This window comes from Melitaea cinxia, chromosome 24, assembly GCF_905220565.1.
Source record: "Melitaea cinxia chromosome 24, ilMelCinx1.1, whole genome shotgun sequence".
Lineage (NCBI taxonomy): Eukaryota > Metazoa > Arthropoda > Insecta > Lepidoptera > Nymphalidae > Melitaea > Melitaea cinxia.
In genome coordinates this window covers 7,787,013-7,811,592 of record NC_059417.1, presented here as the reverse complement: position 1 = coordinate 7,811,592, position 24,580 = coordinate 7,787,013, and the positions used below count along the sequence as shown (strand labels likewise).

The window sequence follows — 24,580 nt, the reverse complement described above, 5'->3', positions numbered from 1 at the left end:
ACATTTATATTGATTACAATAAAAAAACAAACACTTCACAGTCACAAACAAAATCAGTCACTTACTTCTTTTAAGTAATTTATTTAAGCAACTAGGTTACCAAAAAAATAGTGTACGGCCCAAATGGTAATAAGCGATTACTTACCGTAGCCTATATACGCATGTAACACCAGAAGCATTGCAAGCGCGTTACCAAACTTATCCCTAACTCTCTCCAGGAACTGAATTTTTATCAAAGTTAAAGTAAGACTTTGTTTTTCTCAAATACAAAGTTGTATTTGCGGCGTACACGTGCTACATTCATATTTATTATGACGTCGACAAGTAGGGGTGTTCCTGGAGGTAATGTAGCAGGAGCTCCTTAGGAGTGACGGGGGTAGGGTTGGCCACGCGCTTGCAATTCTCCTGGTATTGCAGACATCCATAGTCTACACACGCTTGTTTTCCACCGTTGAAGTAAGCAGCATGTTATGTTTCAGTTATCTTTGATAAAAGCAAAATAACATTATCTTTAGAAAATAATTGTTCGTTCGTTTTTTCGTCGATGTTCACAGAATGTTTACCTCGTGACGTCAAGGTTAGTTATCGCAGCTGTACAAATCTTTTTTCGCGTGAAATACATATTCGTGCAACGTGTCTACTGTTCGAGGAAATCGAGCGAGTGACGTGCAGTAATGAGATAAAAACGAGACTAACTAGAAGATTCTGTAAGTACTTATACATTTACATAAGTAGCTGCTTTCGACGGCATTCTAGCGCAAAGCATACCATATGAAACATAAATATTCTTTTTCTGTATAATAAATTATATTTAAAAAAAACTTAACAATACTCATTAAAACGCTCTTCTCGCTCGCTTATTAAACTCTCGCTTTCTAATCCAAATGAAAATTTGCATCAAGTTAAAAATACTATTAATCTTAATTTCAATACTTATGTCAATCCTATGTCCCATTTTATGTATCTATATTTATTTCTAATCAAAAACCCAAAAGTAGATCCCAAATTCCTTTTATAAATTTATTAAAAAAAAATCCTTAAAAATGTATTGAATTCAAACGTCTTTCAAATAATTTTAAGCAATACGTGCGGTAGAGCATCAGTGCGTTACAGGAAGTTAAGTGAATTTCGTTATAATACATCTGATCGATGACAAATAACTTTTTATCTTATGTTGCTGGACATTAAGTTCAAAATGAAATCTTCATGACAGTTAATTATATATATTGTTTCTAATGTTTATGTGAATTTCACTAATTATAATGAAACAACTTTTTACAATTTTATCGCGGTTTATTAGGTTTTTTACTGGTCCCCCCGTGACCACGGTTGCTGTAAAGTATACGAAACGCCAGACACGTAAAAAAACCTAATAAACCGCGATAAAATCCGAAAAAGTTGTTTCATTATAATCAAGGCTACTGAGGCCAAAAGTTACAAAATTATAAATTTAAAACTCCTGTTTGCGATAAAAAGTAAATAAATATAGTATTGAAAACAATTTCAATAAAAAGATCATAATATAAACTAATCTAACTCTTTAGTAGAGGACGACTCTACATCTTCAACTTGTAATAGATCTATCTCTATAGTCCTAACTACGAGCGTCAAAAGTCAGCAAAAATTACTTAATAATTACATAACACAAAAGACAATCTAGATTAATAAAAATGAAGTATGTCATTAATATCAAAAAACAGGAAACAAGTATGCTGGCAGGATGACAAACGTTTTAAAGGTTCGTAATGGGTGGAGAATATATGATAGTTCTCAGAGGTGCAGGATACTGTCACGTCACAGTAGGTAGGCGAAGGGAAAATAAACGTGTGAATTACCTGAGCAAAATTTCTTAAATATTTAACAGAAATGGTGCCTTATCCATTTTTAACAAATTGTTAATTATGGTGCTTTATTACAGTGAACAATTTGGATTGTACTTATACGTACAATATTGTGTCTTGGAGGCAAAACGTAGGAAAAAGGTAAAGAGAAGAAAAAGTTGACATAAAAGAAAATTTATGATTTTTACGAAAAAGAGATCTCATAACTATTTTATTTGTCGTCTCGTGCACATTATAACGTTGGCAGTAAATCAAGTCCACTTCACATTTAAACACTCACAATGTTTGGCATTCGCGTATCGAAAATAGTTATAGGTGTCAATGACTCAGTCACGGCCTTGACTTTCTAAGGCATAATATTAATCTTTTATCACATTAAAAAGGACAGAAATGGCAAGATTCTATAAATTCATAGTATTCTATATTGTTGACAAAAGTTACAATCTTACACTAGCATGACATTAGTGTGATAGAGGTGAAAATATAATTTACTACAATGTACAGTTTTGACTTTCCTAGCATTTTATTATATGTATAGATTTTGCCATCCTTTTCCACGCCGATATTACGAGCTGATTAAAAAACCGTCACACAAGTGTAACTGCATGAGTCTTCTAATAAGATAGCCGGGGAGATAATCTCAAATCGTAAAGTATCGAAAAAATATTGAATATGTGTGTATCGGTAAAATATCGAATAAAAACTCGGTCATTATACAATTTCAATTGAAATAGAGCACAACATGAAAAACCTTGCTCAAACTTTGGAGCAACCCCATTGGGAACGTATCTCAAAAGAAGATCCTAATAAAATAATACTACTCTCAATGAGCTGTGTGGCTACGGCAGTAAATAATATAGCCACCCTCTCTCTTCCCGTGGGTGTCGTAAGAGGCGACTAAGGGATGACACAGTTCCACTGCCACATTGGGACTTAAAAAGCCGACCGGTGGCGGGATAACCATCCAACTGCTGGTTTTGAAATACGCAGGCCGAAGACGGGCAGCAGCGTATTCGGTACGACAAAGCCAGCCCTGCGGTCACCAACCCGCCTGCCCCGCGTGGTGACTATGGGCAACACACATGAGTTCACGCCATTTTTGGCGCGAACTTGTGGAGGCCTATGTCCAGTAGTGGACTGCGATAGGCTGAAGTGATGACTCTCAATTAGTGTTGTGTTCCCGGTGAATAAGGGAATCAGAGCTACTAGTACTTTGAACGTAATTAAAAATAAAATAAAATAACCAAGCGATGGCTACTGACTTATATTCAAATGAAAATAAATATGTCATGAATTGGTCCTTTTACCGAAATAAATCACTATTTTTAACTGAAACGTAGTGAATAATACACGTCTCACATTCAACGACCCCCACTAGGATTTACTCCCGTGTGGGGGTTCGGTAACAAAACACACAAGCACTAACGCCCAGATCACAGCAAACATCCGTTTGGCAAATACAAATGTATGTACGATGAGTGGGGATCGAACCCGCATAAGTGTTTTCATTAAAAAACTGTTAATATTATGTATATCGTAAGCTTTTTGTGACGTGAATCTGTAAAACTGATTTTTTGTCAATATTATGTGAGTCATCATAAGCATATCAATCACTTTTCAAGAAAAGTAAAAAGTAGTGTGAATATCCAAAATATTTTTTAATTATAAACATGTGATTATATTTATAAATAAGCTATTACAAATACATTCTTTTTGAATTGTGATGGACGTGATTCTGTAAAGTTTATTTTATTTTCAGTGAATTATGACAAGTTATCATACCAATACAGTAGAGATATCAATCATAAAAATTTTCGTTGTTATTTTAATAAATCACCATTTTCAACTGAAACGTATTAACGATACGATAATTAAATACTTTCATTATAAATTCGTAATTACACAAAGAGATAATTACATACATGCAGAGATAATTACAAAAATTTTAACTGACTTCAAAAAAGGAGAGCGTTCTGAATTCGAGTGTATTATTTGTATAATAATAACACTATCCGAAAATACTATCATAGTAAAAGTGAAACGTTGACACGAATGCTTTCAGCAATTCACTGTGCGATATTTTCACTGTTTAGAAAAGTGCCATATTTTTTTACTCTTCGCTAATATCACATTGATCATAAGAATTTGAATTAAATTTAAAAAATTGTGTTCGAATAGTCCATTTGTCGACGAAGGCTATATAACATCAATCTACGACTAACTGAAGTGAAGCATCAATGAGAAGTATTGTTAAAATTACAGACATACTATTTTTTCTCGGACTTTACGGGCAAAGTCGTGATTTACGCTAGTATACTAAAAATATAAAATCGTTACGTTTAAAAATATATCTGACCTAGAAAGGATAAAAAGAATTTCATTGAATAGTGAACAACAGTAGAATAGTAAAGTTCTCGTTGATGGAAATATACAATATCATCTGATGTCAGAGCCATTAGCTTTAGATGAGATACATATGATAGATATACTTAGCATGTGTTATCTAATCTATCAACACATCATAACTTATTAGAAAACTGCAACTGCAATTGTATACATAAGCGGCATTGTGATTTTTTTTAATTTATAAAGAGTCACCTGATTTATGACACAGGAAAGTACGACAGAGTGTGTATGTAGAATCAATATTTCTATAATATTTTTTTGTAATAGAATAAAGCTGAGTGCTTTTTTATGAAAGCATTAATTTTAGAAAATGCCAGTAATACTAATACCTAATTGTATTTACTCGCAAACGAATAAAACCGACTTCAATTACATCGACAAGTAATATAACGTAAGTAGACGAAAAAAATTAACAAATGCACTAGTCGTCACTACGATTTTCGATGGTTTCCCTCGATTTCTCTGGGAATCCATTATCAGATCCTGGTTTCCTTATCATGGTACCACACTTGATATCTCCTTTCCAACAAAAAAAGAATTATCAAAATCGGCTCATTAACGGTTCATTTTTGAAGTCGGTTAAAAAATATATTCTGAGGATAACTGAACATGATTTATAAATAGACAAACATAGCTAATTAAAGAAATATTTTATTAATTTATATATTTAATGTGTGATAACAATGATGTAACATTTTTTTTAGTAAAACATAGTTTTTATTAAGAGTAACTAACTGCGCAGTTCCTTACGATACTTTTCTGCAGTCTTCATTCTAAATCGGATAGCTTCACTATCAACTACTTATAATTAATTATTTAAAACAAATATAATTTCAATTTGTGAAATGACGATTCAAAAGTAACTTTGAATTCTACTTTTATGTAGGTAAAACAGTGGCGTAGCGAGCTTAACTCGCGCCCGGGGCACAAAACCTTTTTAGCGCCACCTCATTCGAAAGTCATGTAATATGTCCAGCAACTTTTAGTTTTGCCGACCATTTGGGAGTAGCGCCAGGGGCATGCCCCCCTTGCACCCCTCCCTCGCTACGCCATTGAGGTAAAATTAGTTTTTGGTTTGGATTCTGATACTCACTATTGTACATTTTTGTATTTGAATGAAATATAGGTGTCTAGATATAATTAAAGTTCAGTTATACACGAACAGGTAACAAAAATCTAATAGTACCTAATTCTCTTCGAGGTAAAAAATCTCAATGCTATAAAAACTGTTTTGAAGCTTGTGTTAGGTGAATACGATGCTTTGTCATGAATATGAAATAAAAAAATACGCAGTAATTATAGTAATTAATTGTAATAACTACCGCAATGCAACACACTCGCTTTTTATTTTTAACGGCATTATGTTTAATTAGAAATAATATATTATGTGAATTTTACCATATATTAACGTTTTCTATTGTTTTCGAATAAAAGCTGCGTTCTTACAATAATTATTTTATCAAATGGGTAAACTCGTGTGAAGAGGACAATATATTGCCGCGGGGTCGAGCACAGCCTGATTCCGGTAATGACCTTGTTTTATTTATGTTATACCTAGTGTTTGTCAGAATATCTTATAAACTGACTTAAAAAAAAGGAGGAGGTTCTCAGTTCGACTATTATTTTGTGTGTTACTTCATAAATTTTTTCTAAGTGTCACGATTGATTATTCTTTATGATTTTTTCGATCTGTTACGTTGTATTACTTGGCGATGTAATTGAAGTCATGTTTTTTTCGTTTGGGAGCAAACAATTATTTACATTTCTGGTTTTAATATTTTGTTTATATTATTAGTACATTTTATATTTTTAATATCAATAAGCCCCTTTACCACTAACCCTTAAGAGCCATTTCACAATTTTACGCTCTGCAAGTTTAGGTAAATTTGGTCGCATCGCGCGAATCGTACGACCCGCGCGATCTTTGTGCTAGTAAATATAGTGTGACAACCAAAAGACCATCTTGATCATTTTCTGATGTATAATAAAAATTATAACTATGGTATAAAATGTTTTTTACATAATTAATTTGTTAAAAATTTCAAGTATGTTATATAACAAAGGTCAATAAATTTAAAATAAAAATAAAAAATCAATTTTATGAAACAATTTTTTTTAAATTGATTTGGTTTTTTCAGTTTACGAATGAATCTAATATTTACGATATGAATAAAATAGCATTTTATAACATCGACACCGACTATGTTTATATTAATTAACAAATAACAAGACAAACAGATTGAAATGCCTATTTGTATTGATAATGTGAGAAAAGAAAATTAAATTATACATTTGTTTACAGAAATTATCATTATATTATTTTACAGTCATTTTCGTAATATGTTTATTTTATTTATATTTTATTACGAAAGTATCAAATGCGGTTTATCCGCTATAACAACAGGCGCTTAGCGCGTGTGAGCGTAAGAGACGGCCGCGCAGAATTTGGCGTGTACCTTACCTCTAAGAGCGCTAGCGCTCGACTGATTTACTGGGCTTGATGCGTGTTAATATATACTATCTTTTTATTATTTTATATAAAATGTATTAAAAATGATTACATCTTTTAATTATTTTTTTTTTGTATTCCTTAATGATCTAAGTTTACCTTGATGAAGATAGTTCATTAAAATTTCTTAGTTTTCTAAGAAAAATATCGCTTTTAAAATTGTACTTATTTGGAAAATATTCGTAACTTTAATTTTTTTTTTTATCGTTTAATAGAGATACAAATGGAATAAAAATCTGCGATAGTGCGCAACAAAATTATATTCCACATATTATGATATTTTTTTAAAATGGTTTCAACGTAGAGGTTATTGAAAAGTAGGACTTCAAAGTATACATTGCGACCGTTTAACCAGGGAGGAGGCTGATGAAAAGGTTAATAATTTTATACACATAATATAAATCAAAATTCTGATCTGACTATGGACTACAACAAAGGTTGCTCTATTATATTTCAAGAATATAAATTACATTATTGCATCCAACACTGAGATTAACGACGTCAAAATATTACAATTTCGCGGATTGTTACCGATTTTTGTGAAATGGCTCTTAAGTACAATTATGGATCTTAAATAGTACAGGATACCTATAGAAAGCTATTTTGGTTATATGTTTACGGGATAAAATACACTTTTATATATAATCTCACTGATCAACATTTCTGGAGCATATCTCTTTGAATTAAAAAGGCATGTAATAATATTATTTAGTTTATATTGTAAAACTATTTTTATAAGTGTGCGTGTATTTTGTTGCTAAAAAAATGTTAATTAGTCGGATGACAAAAGATCCATAATTGTTAGTAAAAATAAAAAACCACCACGTGATTAATGGATATCCCCTAGATTTATAACTTACGGTAAATTTAATTACCTTTTTTTATCGGATATCGTAGGGCTCCACTTCAAAAACATTTGGTAAAACAAAAAGCCCAGTAAAGTAAAACATGAAATTAACAATATTTAACAAAAATAAAAGTATTTAAATATTTATTTGTTTTGATTTATCAATCTCTAAAAACCTTCTACAAAGAATTAGAAAACTTAAAAAAAAAACGACAAAAATTGATCCAAACTGTTTTTGAATTTTACGCCTGGCAACACACATACACATTTAGGCCTCGAATCACACATACACACATTTAGGCCGTCGCCACCCCGCTACCCGCCAGACTCAAGGCAGCGGCCTAAGACTACGTCAAATATAATACGTGATAAATTTGAAATTGAAAAACGTGTCAATTTAAAATTTGAAAAACGTTTCACGATTAGGTAAAGTAATAAATATTTAATGACTGAATCATTATCATATCAATCATACCTTATCACAAAACATAATAATTATAACTTTGATAAATTAGGACAATCAAAGACAGTCAGTCGTCCATGAGAACTTAAGCTAAATTAAAAAAAAAAAAAAAATTACACTATTTACAGCTAAGTAAATCTTAAATTATTGCCTATGTATAATTGCCATGTATTTATAGTAAAGAAATTTTATTTAATGTATTTTTGATTTGTTAGGAATTTGATTAAATTCCGTAAAATTCGAATTAGAGTTAGTAGTATTCACAAAGTAAAATTTATAATTAATTGTAAAAAGAACAGTTCCTGCAGAAGAAGTAAAGAAGTATATTCGCTCCATTTCCACGAAGGCTATAAAGAGTGTCAATCTCTCTGGAGATGGTTCTTCTAGTATTGGATGGCATTGCATCTGTGGTCACTCACATTATCAATTTCTTACTGTCATGCAATGTGTTTCCAATACTGTGGAAAAGAGTAATTACCATACCACTGATTAAGGCTTCTAACACCTCCAGCCCTCCTCAACATCGTCCAATATCCATCCTCCCAATATTATCTAAAGTCCTCGAGCTTATAATAGACAAAAACAACTTTCTTCTTTCCTTAATTCCTACTCTCTCTTATGTTTCTACCAGTCCGTTTTGCGTCCATGCCATAGCACTGTTGGAACACTACTGAATGTAACGGAAGATATTCGTTGTGCTATAGAAAACACCAAGCTCATTGCAATGGTTTTGTTGGACTTTAGTCATGTCTTCATCTCAGTTGGCTATGAAGAAGAAGAAGAAGAAGAAATATACTTTATTGTGCATATTACAAGCTAACATAACATACATCTTTAAAAATAAAATTTGCAAAACAATACTATGCACAAAGGCGGTCTTATCGCTAGGTAAGCGATTTCTTCCAGACAACCTTGGGGTTGATATACTTCTTGGCTCACTTTACGCAGTTAACATTTCATCTGCTGCCCTTGACTAGTTTCATTCATCTTTCTGGATAATGATAACTCGTCAGCCTGGTTAGATCTCACCGTTGGTGTCCCACAAGGCGCCATATTCTCTCCCTTATTATTCTGTCTTTATTAACAACATCTCACGAGCTATTTCTTCTTCCTACCGCCTTTATGCAGATGATTTGCAAATTTATTGTCATTTTGAGCTGACTTTACTGTTTTTATGGTTCTCAGAATAGTTTAAGCTTCTAACGTATGTTCGATAGCTCGAAAAAAAATATCTATATTTTTCGAACTATTGTATAAATCACGTGCTGATAATAAAGCAGATAACACTGTACGTGGATGATTACACACTAAGCCGAATGATATTCGTGTGACTCAAAGAAGTAATCAAATAAAAAACACAGACATGACTAGTAGTAACCCATTTGTTCAGTCTTCAGTTTTCTGCTCTACGATTGTGCATTAGATTGCTGCCCTAAGTCTAGTTATCATACACATATATATGTCAACTCTTAACGGAGTCTTCTTTTAAGCAGTACATTATACCGATTATTTATTACATTTAAGTTTACACCTTACTCATGCTCTATCTATTCATATTTAATACGCAGTTATATTCAAGATATTAAAACGACTCCCAAAATAAATAATAAAGTATTGGATAATATATACTCATGAATCTTATGTATTATCTTGCATGAAATACAGCGTCACTAAGTCCACTCATCTTTATCATATTGCATAGTTATGTAATCCTGTACCGAAAAATACACTTTATCTAGTGGTAGGTTTACGTAGTCGGTCTGTAGCATTACCTCACAGTAACAAACCGTAAGACATACGTACATTATGAAAATAGCTAAAATATATTAAACATGCAGTAGCAACGTCGGTCAGTTGTCGTACTTTTCTATCTGCGAATGCTGCGGAGTTGAGTCTACGATTCCAAGATGACAAATGGGAATTCCACTGAATTTTTGAGTTTAAATTTATCCCTAACAAAACTAGTATTTTTGATAATAAGCCTATCGTTATTAGTTTCAAAATTATAATTTTGATGCTTATCATTAGGCAACACAAACACAACGCAATTAGTTTTCTTAGCTTTCAGAACCAAGTTGTTTGTTTAAAACCAACAATTATGAAAATCGATATTATAACCTAAATTTGCAACTTACTTGCGTAATACTTTAACAAATATAACAAAAATAATTATTAAATAATTATTTGAAATAAAATGAAATTAAAACATTTATTTCGTCATAAGGTGATATACACACTTATAACTAAAGTCAAAATAATTTAGTGTCGTGACAATGTCCGAGCCATCTGAGTTTTACAGTTAAATTGGTTATTTGTAGTTAATTTTTTCATGTCTTCTCAACATTTTATACCTAAAGAGACATTTAAATATAATAATCAGTGCCCGATATGAAGTTTGCAGTACCTTGAAACGGGTATCTAAATTGTAAGCTTATTCGTGATATTGATAAGATAGGTACTATGTAGGTACACAAGGTTTGGTAATTATGATTGCTAGCAAACGAAAAAAATCGACTGCTATTACATCGACAAGTAATACAACGTTAGTAGAAGAAAGAAATTAACAAAGGCACTAGTCGTCACTACGGTTTTCGAAGGTTCCGCTCGATTTTATCTGGGAAACCATTATCAGATCCTAGTTTCTTTATCATCGTGCCACCCTTGAGATATATCCGTTCAAACGAAAAATAATCAGCAAAATTGGTTCATAAACGACGAAATTATCCACGAACACACATAAAAAATATATATACATATACAGTTGAATTGAGAAACCTCCTTCTTTTTTTAAAGTCGGTTAAAATAAAGTTTGGAATTGAATTTTAAACAAGTCATATTATTAGTATTATAACTCACCTTATATCGTATGACGCAAACCTATAATCAAATAACCCAATTTATCAGAACCGCCAGTCAGTTCTGATAAATTGGTAAGATTGATAAGGTGGTAAGTTGTATATGGCTATCATGTTTATTTATCTGATAACGTTCGGAAAATTTATAAGTAAGGAATTTGTATTGAATTACATTTTAACTAAAAACACTGACAAATTGGGTACTCTGAATTCTCATATTGCCTACACTATATTAAAATATTGTCTTTTTGTCCTAAAATGCTTGCGCGTAAAATATACATTATTTTACGCACAAGCCCAATTTGGAAATTTCCTGGAATGACCGAAAAACTTAATGTCACTTTAAAAAATTCATTAGAAAAAATTCTAAATTTATCTTTTGTAAAAATTCATGGACCCAAGCTACTTTACTAATTAGAGATGGTGGCATCGGCGTGAGAAAACATTCTAGTGTCGCTCTTCCTGCGTTTCTTGCTTCTGTACATAGTAACAAGGGTTTATGTTCTGAGATCTTAAAATCTAATTCAGTCCAAATTACAAATGCTACAGACGCAATAGAAAACTGGAAGTTAATATGTCCTAATGGCGATATCCCAAAGGACGTTACAAAACAAAAACTTTGGGATATACCAATAGTTCAAAATACTCATATAAGTTTGACGAAAAATCTTACAAGTGATAAAAACCGTGCCAGGCTTTGAGCTGTGTCAAATAAAGAGTCAGGTCACTGGTTACGCGCAATGTCGTCAAAAAATCTTGGGACACGCATCAAAATCCGTTGCGTAGTTTTAAAGAGTTAAGCATACATAGGGACATAGGGACAGAGAAAGCAACTTTGTTTTATACTATGTAGGGATTTTTCACTGAATTTTTGTTCAATAAATTTCAATATATCCTATATTCAATAAAGGCTCTATCACTTCTGAACAATGTAGCATTCTGTTAGTGAAAGAAATTTTATGATCGGATCAGTATTTGGGAAGATTACCCCCTACAAACTAACAAAGTTAGAAAATTTACCTCTTCATTTATTCGTATAGACTACAGATATATTATATAGATATATCTGTAGTCTATACGAATATATTATATTACATATATTTAATTTTTATTTTTATTAAATTTAGACATTTAATCCCTCGCTAAAGTTTGTTAGCGAAGTATAACCAGTTGTCTTTTTATCTGGTTATCATACAAATTAACATACTAAAACACATACATATATTGACATATAAAACAGGTGATCGAAAACAGGTTTTACATGAAAAGGCATATAGACGTTATTACATATGCATAGACAGATGTATGTTATAATATTCTCAATATGTAAAGAAGCTTATTATCAGCTTAAACACTTTTGGGTGTATTATAAATTTACAGATAAGGTTAGGTTACATGCAACCTAGTTTTATGGATAGATTATTTTACTTACGCGTTATTTTCAATTGTTAGATATAGATATGTCATTGAATATCATTATTTTGCTGTACCTATTTATAAAAAAATGTAATAATAAATAAAAGGTACAATTTGAATACTTTTCGTACGGAACTTTTATGACTAGATCATTAAGAATGAAACCATAATTTTCAAAATTAGAAAAGTAAATAATATGCATTTCTTTATTTAAATTTTATTTTACCAATGCGATGGAAAATGTTTTTTGAGACCCTAAAATAGGATGGGACGTGACATCAATGTTAGCGGTGCATTCATTTCCCACTTTTTTAACCGACTTCCAAAAAAGGAAGAGGTTCTCAATAAATAAATAAAAATGTTTATTACTCAGACAACAAAGGGTCCATAATTGTTAGTAAAAATAAAAGATGAAAGCTTAATAACTAATGTTAGTACTTAATAACTAAAAGTGACATTGTAATGTCACACAAATGCCTGAGTAGTGGACAGTCCCCGCTATCGGCGACCCTTAAGACATTGTTGCGGCTGCCGCGCACTCGCCTTAAAAGTGAGCTAGCCTTTTTGCGCAGGATGGCCGGGAAACTGTCGACCCCTGCGTGCGCGAACATACTAGAGACACTGCAGTACCGCGGCAGCCCCAACAATGCCCTAAAGGCGCTATTGTACTGTACACGCAAGGCGTTGTAAGACCTCTGAGTATAGCTGACCCATAGACTGCTCGTATAAAAAGAAGTGCAGTAAGCTTTAAAAAGCGTGATCTTAACTGGTGTTGAGCAACGAGCAAATCTGCGGGCCAACATGTTCGCCCTGATCGACAACGCCCTGCGTTCTCGCTCAATATCAACATTATCCTTTAGGTCTTCTGTGACAATGTGACCTAGGTACTTGAATTGGTGTACTCTAACAAGACATGTCCCGTTTAACTTTATTAAGGGTATATTTTCCGGTAGTCTGTTGCCAGCCTTGAAGACTAGGTATTCACTTTTCTTGTTATTGTACACCAATCCATGCGTCTCAGCGTATGACTCGCAAAAAGCCAGCATCCTCCTTATTGCGCTGACAGAGGGGGCCAGCAGCACCATGTCATCCGCGTAGCTGATATTATTGAAACATACGCCACCAATATAGCATTCGACCCTCATGCTGCTGAGCCCCTCAATCAGCGCATTGACATACAGGTTAAAAAGATTAGGTGAGCTCAACCCCCCCTGCCTCACTCCACATTCCAACCTATATGGCTCCGAGTACTCGTTTGCCCACTTTATAGTATTCAATTGGTTGCGATACCAATATTTAAGCAATGAAATCAATTCTGCAGGCATTCCTACCTGCTGTAGTTTGTTCCACAGGATGTTGTAGATGACCAGATCAAATGCTTTCGACAGATCCAAGAAGCAGGCATAAACAGGTGTGCTTCTGTCTGTGTAATACCTGACAGCATGCTTTAAGCTCAGGATTGCACTTTCCGTGGATAATTGAGACCTAAATCCAAATTGGAGTTCGTGAATGTGCAGATAACAATCTAACCGAGCGTTAAGCACACTGTCAAGTACCTTGGCTATGATTGTTGCTAATGAGATAGGCCTATAATTCGAACTGTTCGCAGTATCACCTGTTTTGTTCTTAACAATCGGTACCACAACCGTTTTCATCAAGTTCGGCGGGTAAATATGAATGTACTATGCATAAGTTAAAAAGAAAAGCCATCACCTCAGCAAGGCGAGACCCCGCATGTTGAAGGTGCTCGATGCTGAGACTATCGTGGCCAGGAGATTTTCCCCTTGTCATTGATTGTATAATTTTAGCAATGGTTTTAGCATTTACCAAGGTGTTAATATGTTTAAAGTTAATCTCAGCATCAGGCACCCTCGCCGAAGATTTTCGTGGAGGCTGTACAGCAAAATGATACTTAAAAAGGTTTGCTATAGCCCGGGGCTCACCCACGCCATCTATAACCGCTGACAAACCAGGTCTAGAACTAAATTTATTCGTGGATTTCCAGAATTTGCTGAAATCACCATTAGCATGATAAGTCGCAAGAGCATCCATCCTAATTTGTTCTTGATTTCGACTGTATTTTTTTTTATATATGTTACATCAGAACTTTTGACCGGGTGGACCGATTTCGACAAAAAATTTTTTAATCGAAAGGTGGTGTGTGCCAATTGGTCCTATTTAAATTTATTTGAGATCTAACAACTACTTTTCGAGTTATATCTAATAATGCGTTTTTACTTGACGCTTTTTTCGTCGACCTACGTTGTATTATAGCGCATAACTTTCTACTGGATGTACCGATTTTGATAATTATTTTTTTGTTGGAAAGGAGATATTCTTAGTTTGGTACCATGATAAGTAAACCAGGCTCTGATGATGATATCCCAGAGAAATCGAGGGAAACTCTCAAAAATTCGCAATAACTTTTTAATAGATGTACCGATTTTGATAACTTTTAATTTATTTGAAAGCTGATGTTTATCATGTGGTCACATATAAATTTTATCGAGATCTGATAACTACTTTTCGAGTAATCTTCGATAACGCGTAGTTACTTAACTATTTTTTCGTCGATCTACGTTGTATTACTCTTCGATGTAATTGAAGTCGGTTCTTTTTCGTTTGCGAGCAAACACAATTATTCAATCAAAAGTCATCATCACTAAGGAGACGTTGGAGGAGTCAGGCTAAATGCAGGATTATTTTCGGTCACTTAGACCGAAAATAATCCTCCCGATAGATCGATCTCACAGTAAATTTGGACAAGATCAAAGTTATATTAAAAAAAGGAGTGTTTTTAATTAGACCACACGACTGAAGTAAAACTTCCGCACACTAGGCCTGCACTGTGTCTTACGAAACGTAACTCGCTACGAAAGAAAGAGAGAAAGAAAATGTGTGCTTGCATCTCTCTTTCGTCTCTTTCATTAGAAAACGTCTAATTGCTTCAATGTCTTATTTTGGTACATTGAAAAAAATTGTTTGAGCCATTGATGTTTTAACCAATTCGTATAATCGTTCAGGTGTCGAATTAGGTTGGTTTATCTTGAATTATAAACTAGCTCGTGCTGCTATCTAAGTCATAGTTCGTAGAAGGGCTATCACATGGGCAGTCACTGGAATTGTAGTAAAATTTTAATGCAATGATTTTTATTTTATAACAACGGGGGCAAACGAGTGGACGAACGAAGCTAACTGATGTTTAATGGCTATCGTTACCCATGGACATTAGAGGATAACATAAGAGGAGTTAAGATTGCGTTATCGGCCTTTAGGGAAAAGATCATTCTCGACTACTCGACGTTTGAAAACCACGAAAATTATAGTGCTCAGGGAAACCTCAAGCGGAATGTCGTTTACAGGACACATACGAGGAAAGAATATGCGTGAAGCTTGCACATTGGTTGCAAACAATGCATCCACGTGTTGTAGATGAAACTTAGTCCTTCGACGAAGAATGCGATGGTAATAATGTGACGGTCATAGGGAACCATAATTTTTTGGAATATAAAATTGTAGAAAAAAATTGGTTATCTGTAAAGTTGGTTTACGGACGATAGTTTAACGTGACAACGTCATAACAAAACATCTCCTCGGATGCACAGGCCAATCGAGTGGAAGAGAGATAGATGCGACGCAAGCGTACAATGAGCGTAACTGAACACTGTGCGTAACGGGACAAGCAGTCATCCTTTTTCGTGCAACAGCCGGAGTTCATCGATTTATTAAGCGATGTCACGTCAAAAAAAATTGGAAAAAATTGAATTTATGCTCTTAAAATATTAGCCTTTGTTTTGATGAGTCATTAATTGAAACTAAAAATTTATTTTCGCGAAATTTAGATAATTTAGAAAAAGTATAAAATAAATAAAAAAATAGGCTAAGGTATTTTGATGTTACGAATATGCTAAAATTAGTTGAATATCATACTTAAATTTAATAGATAAAGATAGTATAGTTATACTGAATTATACATGGTGAATCACTCGCGTTGAAGATTATGGGTATTGTTTCGGATTTGTCGAAGGTAGGTAGCCTGTTGTCATTTTGCTTATTATATCCTTAAACAATTATAAGGCTTTCTACAGCAAAACCAAGAACATTTAATGATAGTGCATTGTAATAAGCAAAATCATGCGTCTAGTTAATTTAACTTAAGATAGGTACTAAGCCATAATATAACATGTAACAACATAAAACGACAATTTCACCTAACACACCTGAACTATCCGCAGCATCGAAAGCAATGTTTTTAAGGGTGTAAAATTCTTTCGTCAATAATATTAACGTAAATAACTTTATTGGTACCTGAACTATAAAAAGAGAAAGTAACATAACCAATAAAAAACCTTTATATGAGTCCAACAGAAAATCTAATTTTGCAAGAGGTAGAAACAGACTGAATAGTAGATATTTCATGCTCTTTATACTTACATGTATTATCTGTTTCGTATCTATTCGACTAAAATATAATTATAATAAAAAAAAAAATAGGTCAAATAAAACTTTTTTATACAAAGATATTTATTCACCACGAAAAGAAATTAATAATGGTTTAAATCATTTAGTATTCGACCTTTAGTCGCAGATAAAAAATTCATAGCATACGAACAATGCCATACACTGAATACGTGTGCCACAAGACAAATAGTTCAATATCTGCTACTCGACCACAATTATGTTAGGCACACAATATGATTGTTCTACTCAGTTGAAGAAGCTGAGAGAATACGATACAATACTATAATGAGTCAATGTGATAAAGGAATATGAACATTTTCAATGCTATTGGTTTATTATTTTTGAGTATCTTGTTAAATTTAAATTATTATAAATAGTGTATTAGACGCATCTCGCGGTTTCACCCGTGATTTACGGTCCCGTGGGAATGTCTGGATAAAATGAACCCTTTATTGTATGTATATTAAATTAAACTCAGTAGTTTTTGTTATCATTCACAACATAGTGTGTGGTTACGGCAATAAAGAATATAGCCAACCCCCTCTCTTCCCGTGGGTGTCGTAAGAGGCGACTAAGTCATAACACAGTTCCACTAGCACCTTGGAATTAAAAAGCCGACCGATGGCGGGATAGCCATCCAACTGCTGACTATGGGCAATACACAAGAGTTCACGACATTTTTAGTACGAACTTGTGGAGGCCTATCTCCAGCAGTTGACTGCGATAGGCTGAAGTGATGAAGTGATGATTTTACGTTTGCGAGCAAACACAATTATTGAACAGTAGCATTTGAACTGTTCATTGGTACTAAATACAAATACACTTATGCACGGAAAAGTACAAAATTACTATTAATAAAATGCGGCGAGCTAAAAATAACTATGCAAATCTGAACCAACCCATTACTTACGACCCACATTTTTGCAATATAACATGACTAATACCTTACAAGCAAACTCTTATGAGTTATGATGAAAATGAACTTATGAGCAAAAATATTTCTCAAAGATGAACTGGAATCGCTTCACCCTGGAATATCCCACTGCTGGGCATAGGACTTTTTCCTCATGTAGGAGACGGATCAGAGCTTATTCCACCATGCTGTTCCACTGCGGGTTGGCGGATATATTCCCTGCTGAGTAACGATGAGTAACGCGACCGTTGGTGTTTAGGCGCCGACGACACGGCACACGCACCATTACATCAGAACGGAACTGAAAATTATGACAAAACTATTTTTTTACACCCGACTCCATTATCTGTGGCTATAATGCATTTTTATTTTTTATTTGAAATCTAAGAAGATCAAAATGGTTCTTATCTACAATTTATGAAAAGACGTTTAAGCATTCCAAGATAATCAGGTCTCTTTTATTTCTTAACTATTTTTTTTTTTATGTCACTAGGTCGGCAAACAAGCGTACGGCTCACCTGATGGTAAGCAAATACAGTAGCTTATAGACGCCTGTAACACCAGAAGCATCGCAAGCACGTTGCCGACCCAATCCCCAATCCCCCCCAGGAGCTCTGGTAACCTTACTCATTAACAGGAATACAACATTGTTTGAAAACAGTATTGTTTAGCTGTGGTCTTCTGTAAGGTCAAGGTATACTACTCCAGTCGGGCTGCTCCATATTTTGAGCAGGAAATTCCTGCTGTGCCCTACCTCAGTTAAAATTATCGTAGGGACCTTATTAAACTTTTATTTGTTTTAATTTTACTTTTTAGAAAATATTTGGGTCAGGGATTACTTAAAATTTTTATTTATAATAATTTCGTTCCGCTATATTTTTTCGTGAACATTGTTTTGTTTATTAAGTATTGTCTTGCATAAAAAAAATTTACCTGAAAAAAATGATAATTCGATTGAGTCGTTCGTGAATTATGCACATAAAATACATTAGGCGATATTTTTTTATACATATTTTGTATACGAATAGATTAATCAAAGTGTAGTTTGAATGTTGGCTGTGCCAGTCATCAACTCATCACTATCAGTCCTTCACTTGCGGCTATTCGGTTTTGGACAAAATGAATTTGTCGAATTAATGTCAAGAACCTATTCTCTTTACATTATAGGAAACACAGATTAGCATGTAGTAATCGTCGTGTGAGTCAGCAATTTTTACAGCAATACATATAATTTTGTTTAATTTTTGGAGGTAATGTTACATTGGTTCAGATAACCAATTTTTATCTAACATCTAAAAAAGAGAATGAATTCATAGTTACGCGACATTCTTGTCAATTTATTTCTAAATAAATTATTCTTTCTCTATACTAATATTATAAAGCTGAAAAGATTGTTTCTTTGTTTGTTTGTTTGTTTATTGAGGAAGCATCATAACGCTAAGACTAATAAGAGCGGAACATCAATAAATATTGTTTCAAAATCGGACTTTTTTCCTTTTGAGAGCTTCCCCAGAACCCAAAGTAACTATTCCACGCTGATGAAATCGCGGGCAGGAGCTAGTTATTTATAAATAGTATAATATATCAATAAGTCAGTGGTGGTCAAACAATGTCCGTCAAAAATATGAAAAAAAATAATTAAAAAGACTATTAAAATTGGTTTAAATTGTGGTATTTTTATGTACTAAATGATTAATTGAATAATTGTTTACGTATTTTATTAAGTAATACGTTTAGCAACTTTAGTACGTAGCTACGTAGTTACGTACTACATTGTAATAGTGATTGCATTAGCTCATTGTCAATTCATAAAACTCTACACGCGAAACGATATTACACGAGATAAGACAAACAAGCGATCCTAATGATATTGACTTTTCGTGATTATTTGGAGGTTACAAAAGATTATGATGATTTACACTTCGAGGAAACTTATCAGCGTCAAATAAACAAAGAATTTACAAATATAAATTATAATAATTGTGTTTGCTCGCAAACGAAAAAAAACCAACTTCAATTTCATCGACGAGTAATACAACGTAGATCGACGAAAAAATAGTCAAATAACTACGCGTTATCAAAGATTACTCAAAAAGTAGTTATCAGATCTCAAATAAATTTAAATGGGACCAATTGACACACACCACCTTTCGATTAAAAAAAATGTCGAAATCGGTCCACCCGGTCAAAAGTTCTGATGTTACATACATAAAAAAAATACAGTCGAATTGAGAACCTCCTCCTTTTTTGGAAGTCGGTTAAAAAATATACTATTTATACTTACGTTTCTCGATTACTTTTTAACCAACATCAAAAAAAGGAGGTGGTTCTCAATTCGATTGTATTTTTTTAACCTCATAAATTTTCCAAGACCCAACGGAAATGAACAACTTACGACTAATTTCACATCTCTGTGGACCCTGAGAGAGATGTTGGTCGAAGATAACACCTAAATTTCTCACGCTTTTCGATATATGGAATAGTGAATCCATTAAATGTAACAGGAGGTATTAATATAATGTAATAAAATATATGACTTTCCGAGCCGTAGGCTTTACTCCATTTACCAATAGCTAAAAGGTCTTTATTATATATAGCGCAACATTGATATCCCATCTTATTTACATTTTTAACCGACTTCAAAAAAGGATTAGGCTCACAATTCAATCATAATTTTATGTTTTACCTCATAACTTTTACGGTGTACAAATTTACATGATTCGTCTTTCATTCGAAAGCTGCAGCTGTTAAAATTATTTGAGATAGATAAGGTAATATGACAAGTACTTTTTGAGTTTTATCCATAATAATTCGTACGCATGTGGTGAACTACGTTTCACCACACGGGAAGATCGAGAGAAGACGACGACATCTGACAGCGTCGCGAGCGCACCACTCTGTGTCCAAACCTGCGGGCAATCCTTGTATGACGAGTGGGTGGAGCCACGAAGCGTCCAGCAGAGTTGCCCTGTGGCCGCCGTAGTACACAATGCCCGCTTGTTACGACCTGCCTAATTGAACAAAATATGTTATTATAAGTTGTACGTATTTACCTACTTGGCTATTTTTGAAGTAAAACTTCTTAACGCACGCTTGATTTGGGGAATGAGATGGTGAATGCATGACAAGACCGTTACGAAAAGTGTGGTCGGGCGAGGCGAACGGAGCAAGAGATAGAGGTGACATTTTCTTGCTCTGTTTCTCTCATAGCTAGTTACGTTTTGTATATCTAAGACACAGTGCAGGTGCAGTGCAGTGGTCTAAAGCACACTGGGTTTTTTTTCGTCTACCGCCGGTGTATTATCTACTTGTTGATTTAACTGAAAAAAATTATTTTAACCGACTTCAAAAAAGGAGGAGGTTACTCAATTCGACAGTATATATATATTCTATGTATGTTCGGGGATAACTCTGTCGTTTATGAACCGATTTTGATAACTATTTTTTTTTGTTGCAGAGGAGATATCCCTAGTTTGGTACCATGATAAAGGAACCTGGTTTCCTGATCTGATGATGGGATCCCAGAGAAATAGAGGGAAACTCTCGAAAATCCACATAACTTTTTACTGGGTGTACCGATTTTGATGATTTTTAATTTAATCGAAAGCCGATGTTTATCCTGTGGTCACATTTAAAATTCATCGAGATCTGATTACAACTTTTGGAGTAATCTTTGATAATGCGTATTTACTTGACAATATTTTTGGCTACCTACGTTGTATTACTTACTACTACTTACTACAATTACTATTTCATATAATACTCATTATTTAAAATAGACTATCTAAGATAAATAGCCCGCGATGCTTTAATTACGTTCAGCCGCTGCTTCGCTTCCTTAAGTCGTAATGTAATATTTTATTGCCTGTAAAATTAATCAATAAATAAACTTTTTAACGCCTACATCTAGAGATTCGCATGTACAAGCAAAAACAAAACTAATGTTAGTATGTGCATAAATACTGACGATGCGTTAACGCGTTGGTTACGTAACGCGTTTACGTAAGAAACCCACATTTTGAAAACCTCACGTGAGATTAGGGGATGGGGTTGAAAAAAATCTCACGGCATCTCACCAGGGGCGGGACAGAAAATTTAAAATAAAAACCTCACGTAATTTATGGACGCCCTCTGACTGATACTAGAGTTCGATACCCGTATATTACGAATATTTGTCATGTCTGTGCGTGTGTTGTGTTTCCGAGTCACACATCGGCATCGTGCATGAGTAAGACCCGTTGAGTCATAGTCAGTAATCATATCTATATGTAATTCGTCTAAGAATTTCGTGTCACGATGTGGGTGGTAGGTGGTGCTACTATCGGTATGTGAGCTATCAAATTTTGTAGCAGTTTTCCAGGCAGGACAACGTCTGCCGGGTCCGCTAGTTAATGTATAATTGTCATCTCTTTTATTATAAACTAGCGACCTCTGTTTGTCCATATTTTTTACACTATAAGTAATCACCAACATATCATATACCAATTAAAACCTTCTTCGAAACACGCTGCATCTTATGGTATAAATATTTTTGAATATCATATCAAAAATTGACCGCTCCAGCAGGGTTCGAACCCGCGTCTCCGACTGACCGTGTCGGCGCTCTAGCCAATTAAGCTATGGAACGATGCACCCGCTCGAGCGAAATTTTCGATATGATGATTTTTATATTCGGTTTTAAGCGAACCGTGGCGCCGTCTATAGTGAGCTCTTTACAGAAAACCCGTAACTATTCAAAGTTTCATATTACAATGAAAATCTTTGACAGGAGACGACACCGTGCCATTTTTAATATCTAAGACTTTTTTTTTTGTGTTACCCACATTAGGAATTCTAAACATAACATAAAATCTTAGGTATAAATATTATTCTGATTGGTTGAGGACTTTTCGCAATATAACCGAACAAAAAAACCGGCTCTCCATTTTTTAGAAGTAAAGATAATGATTGTCATATGTAATGTCAACATGTTGTTCGTTTCACTGTTGATAAGTAGGTAATTGTTAATTAACATATTTGCCTTTCTCTTGTTTGTTAAAAATACGCTGCGATATCTTCAATCTATTGTTTGTGTGTGTTGGGTTTAAAATTAAAAGCAAAGGCACTAATAAACAGTGTGCAAAAACTAAGTACCTAAATAATTTTGAGAGCATTGGGGAAAACGTTACAGAGTGAAAGGCAATTAAATTAAAATAATCATATTACGTAATTTAAGCTTTATATTTTTATCACAAGGATAGATCTATTGTTAATTAACTGCTCATTAAAGCTTTATGCCTTAAATATTGTTTCATTATGAACATTTAATAACATTTAATCTGTTTTAATATTTATATATATATATATATATATATATATATATATATATATATATGTATAATTTTAAAGCAATAAGTAGGTAATGAAGAATGTTCAAGGATTATTCTTTATTTATCATTAATTAAAATATTCATTTTCCGTTTATTATTTTAAGCGAACTAAAATAAGTAGGTATTTAAACATTATTTTTAACAATATACACATTGCTTGTACTATAAGTCTGTAAAATTCCCACTACTGGGCAAAGACATATAAATCAGATATGTAGACTAGTCTTCATATCTGAGAGTACCTAATGGTCAAGTTTTTATGATAACAAGAACCAACAACTCTCCATCATTTACGTATCTGCGCTTATTTTTCAAGAAGGTACTGGGCCTCTACTACGCAGACAAACTATGAGAGATTTCTTAGGTTTCTAATCAGTAATCCAACATCCTGGAGGGCACTAGACCATAATGGAAAAGGTACGGCCCATCCGGCCCCCTTTCTTTAAGCGCCTATCTCTTCGACGTACAGTCAGAGTACCACAGATACCTTAACACCTAGAGTAGAAACACATACCTACATCTAATATATAAAATTCTCGTGTCGCGGTGTTTGTAATTAAACTCCCCCGAAACGGCTTGATCGACTCTCACAAACTTTTGTGTGCATATTGGTAAGTCTGAGAATCGAACAACATCTATTTTTCATCCCCCTAAATGTTAAAGGTAGTCCACCGCCAGTTTATTATGATTTGGCGTTGAAAAATACATACAACCCTAAATTTTCATCCTTCTACCACCAACCCCTATTTTTAAATAGCGCTTAGTGGCAAGACAACGTTTACCGATTCAGCTAGTATTTTTATAAATATCACATATTCGAACTGAATTCAAAGCTGCGACCGCTGACAGGAACTTTTCGCGCCTTTACACCAACCAGTAATTTTCAATCTATTTATTAAAAACTAACTTTATTAAATATTTATTAAAATCTATTTAGTAAAATTGTGAACTGAAATTTTTAGCCATTGTTAGGATACTAAACAAAATTATCAGTGAGTACCTAACAATTAATTTAATATGTAAAAATAAATAGCACATAATAAAGTTTATGAGCGTTCTTTAGATACGTATTTCCTGAAAATATTACAAACATTTAAAACCGTTAAGAATTTAGTGTAATAATAATTTTCTTTTCGTACTTGAAATATTTTTTAAATTTATTTTATACCATAAATTTCATTAATGCGATAAGGTTTTCTTTTTAAATTTTCGCATAATAGCTAATTAATAGTGACTATTTTTTTTTCAGGTCCAGTCGTTCTCGAGTTTAGCAACAATTTGTAAAACACGATTTTATCATAACCCTCTTGCACTAATATAATATTTAACAACAACGTTGAATTACTTTTTTTAACATGTTTATTTCGGTACCTATCTGTTAGTTCGACATCAAAACTTTTTTGATTAGAAAACTTTTTTCGGAGCTATATAAAACACACTATAGGTCTTGGAAATAAAATAGTAGTACTATAAAATTGGGTAAATCACTCCCTGTGTGGC

At 33.4% G+C, this 24,580-nt stretch overlaps 1 long non-coding RNA gene across 1 annotated transcript; it reads left to right on the top strand.

The window, feature by feature from the left end:
- Nucleotides 1–534: 534 nt before the first annotated feature.
- LOC123665637 lies at nt 535–24,414 on the top strand. The gene is made up of 2 exons (XR_006745089.1): nt 535–707; nt 24,330–24,414. It is a non-coding gene; the product is annotated as an uncharacterized LOC123665637 (long non-coding RNA).
- Nucleotides 24,415–24,580: the final 166 nt, after the last annotated feature.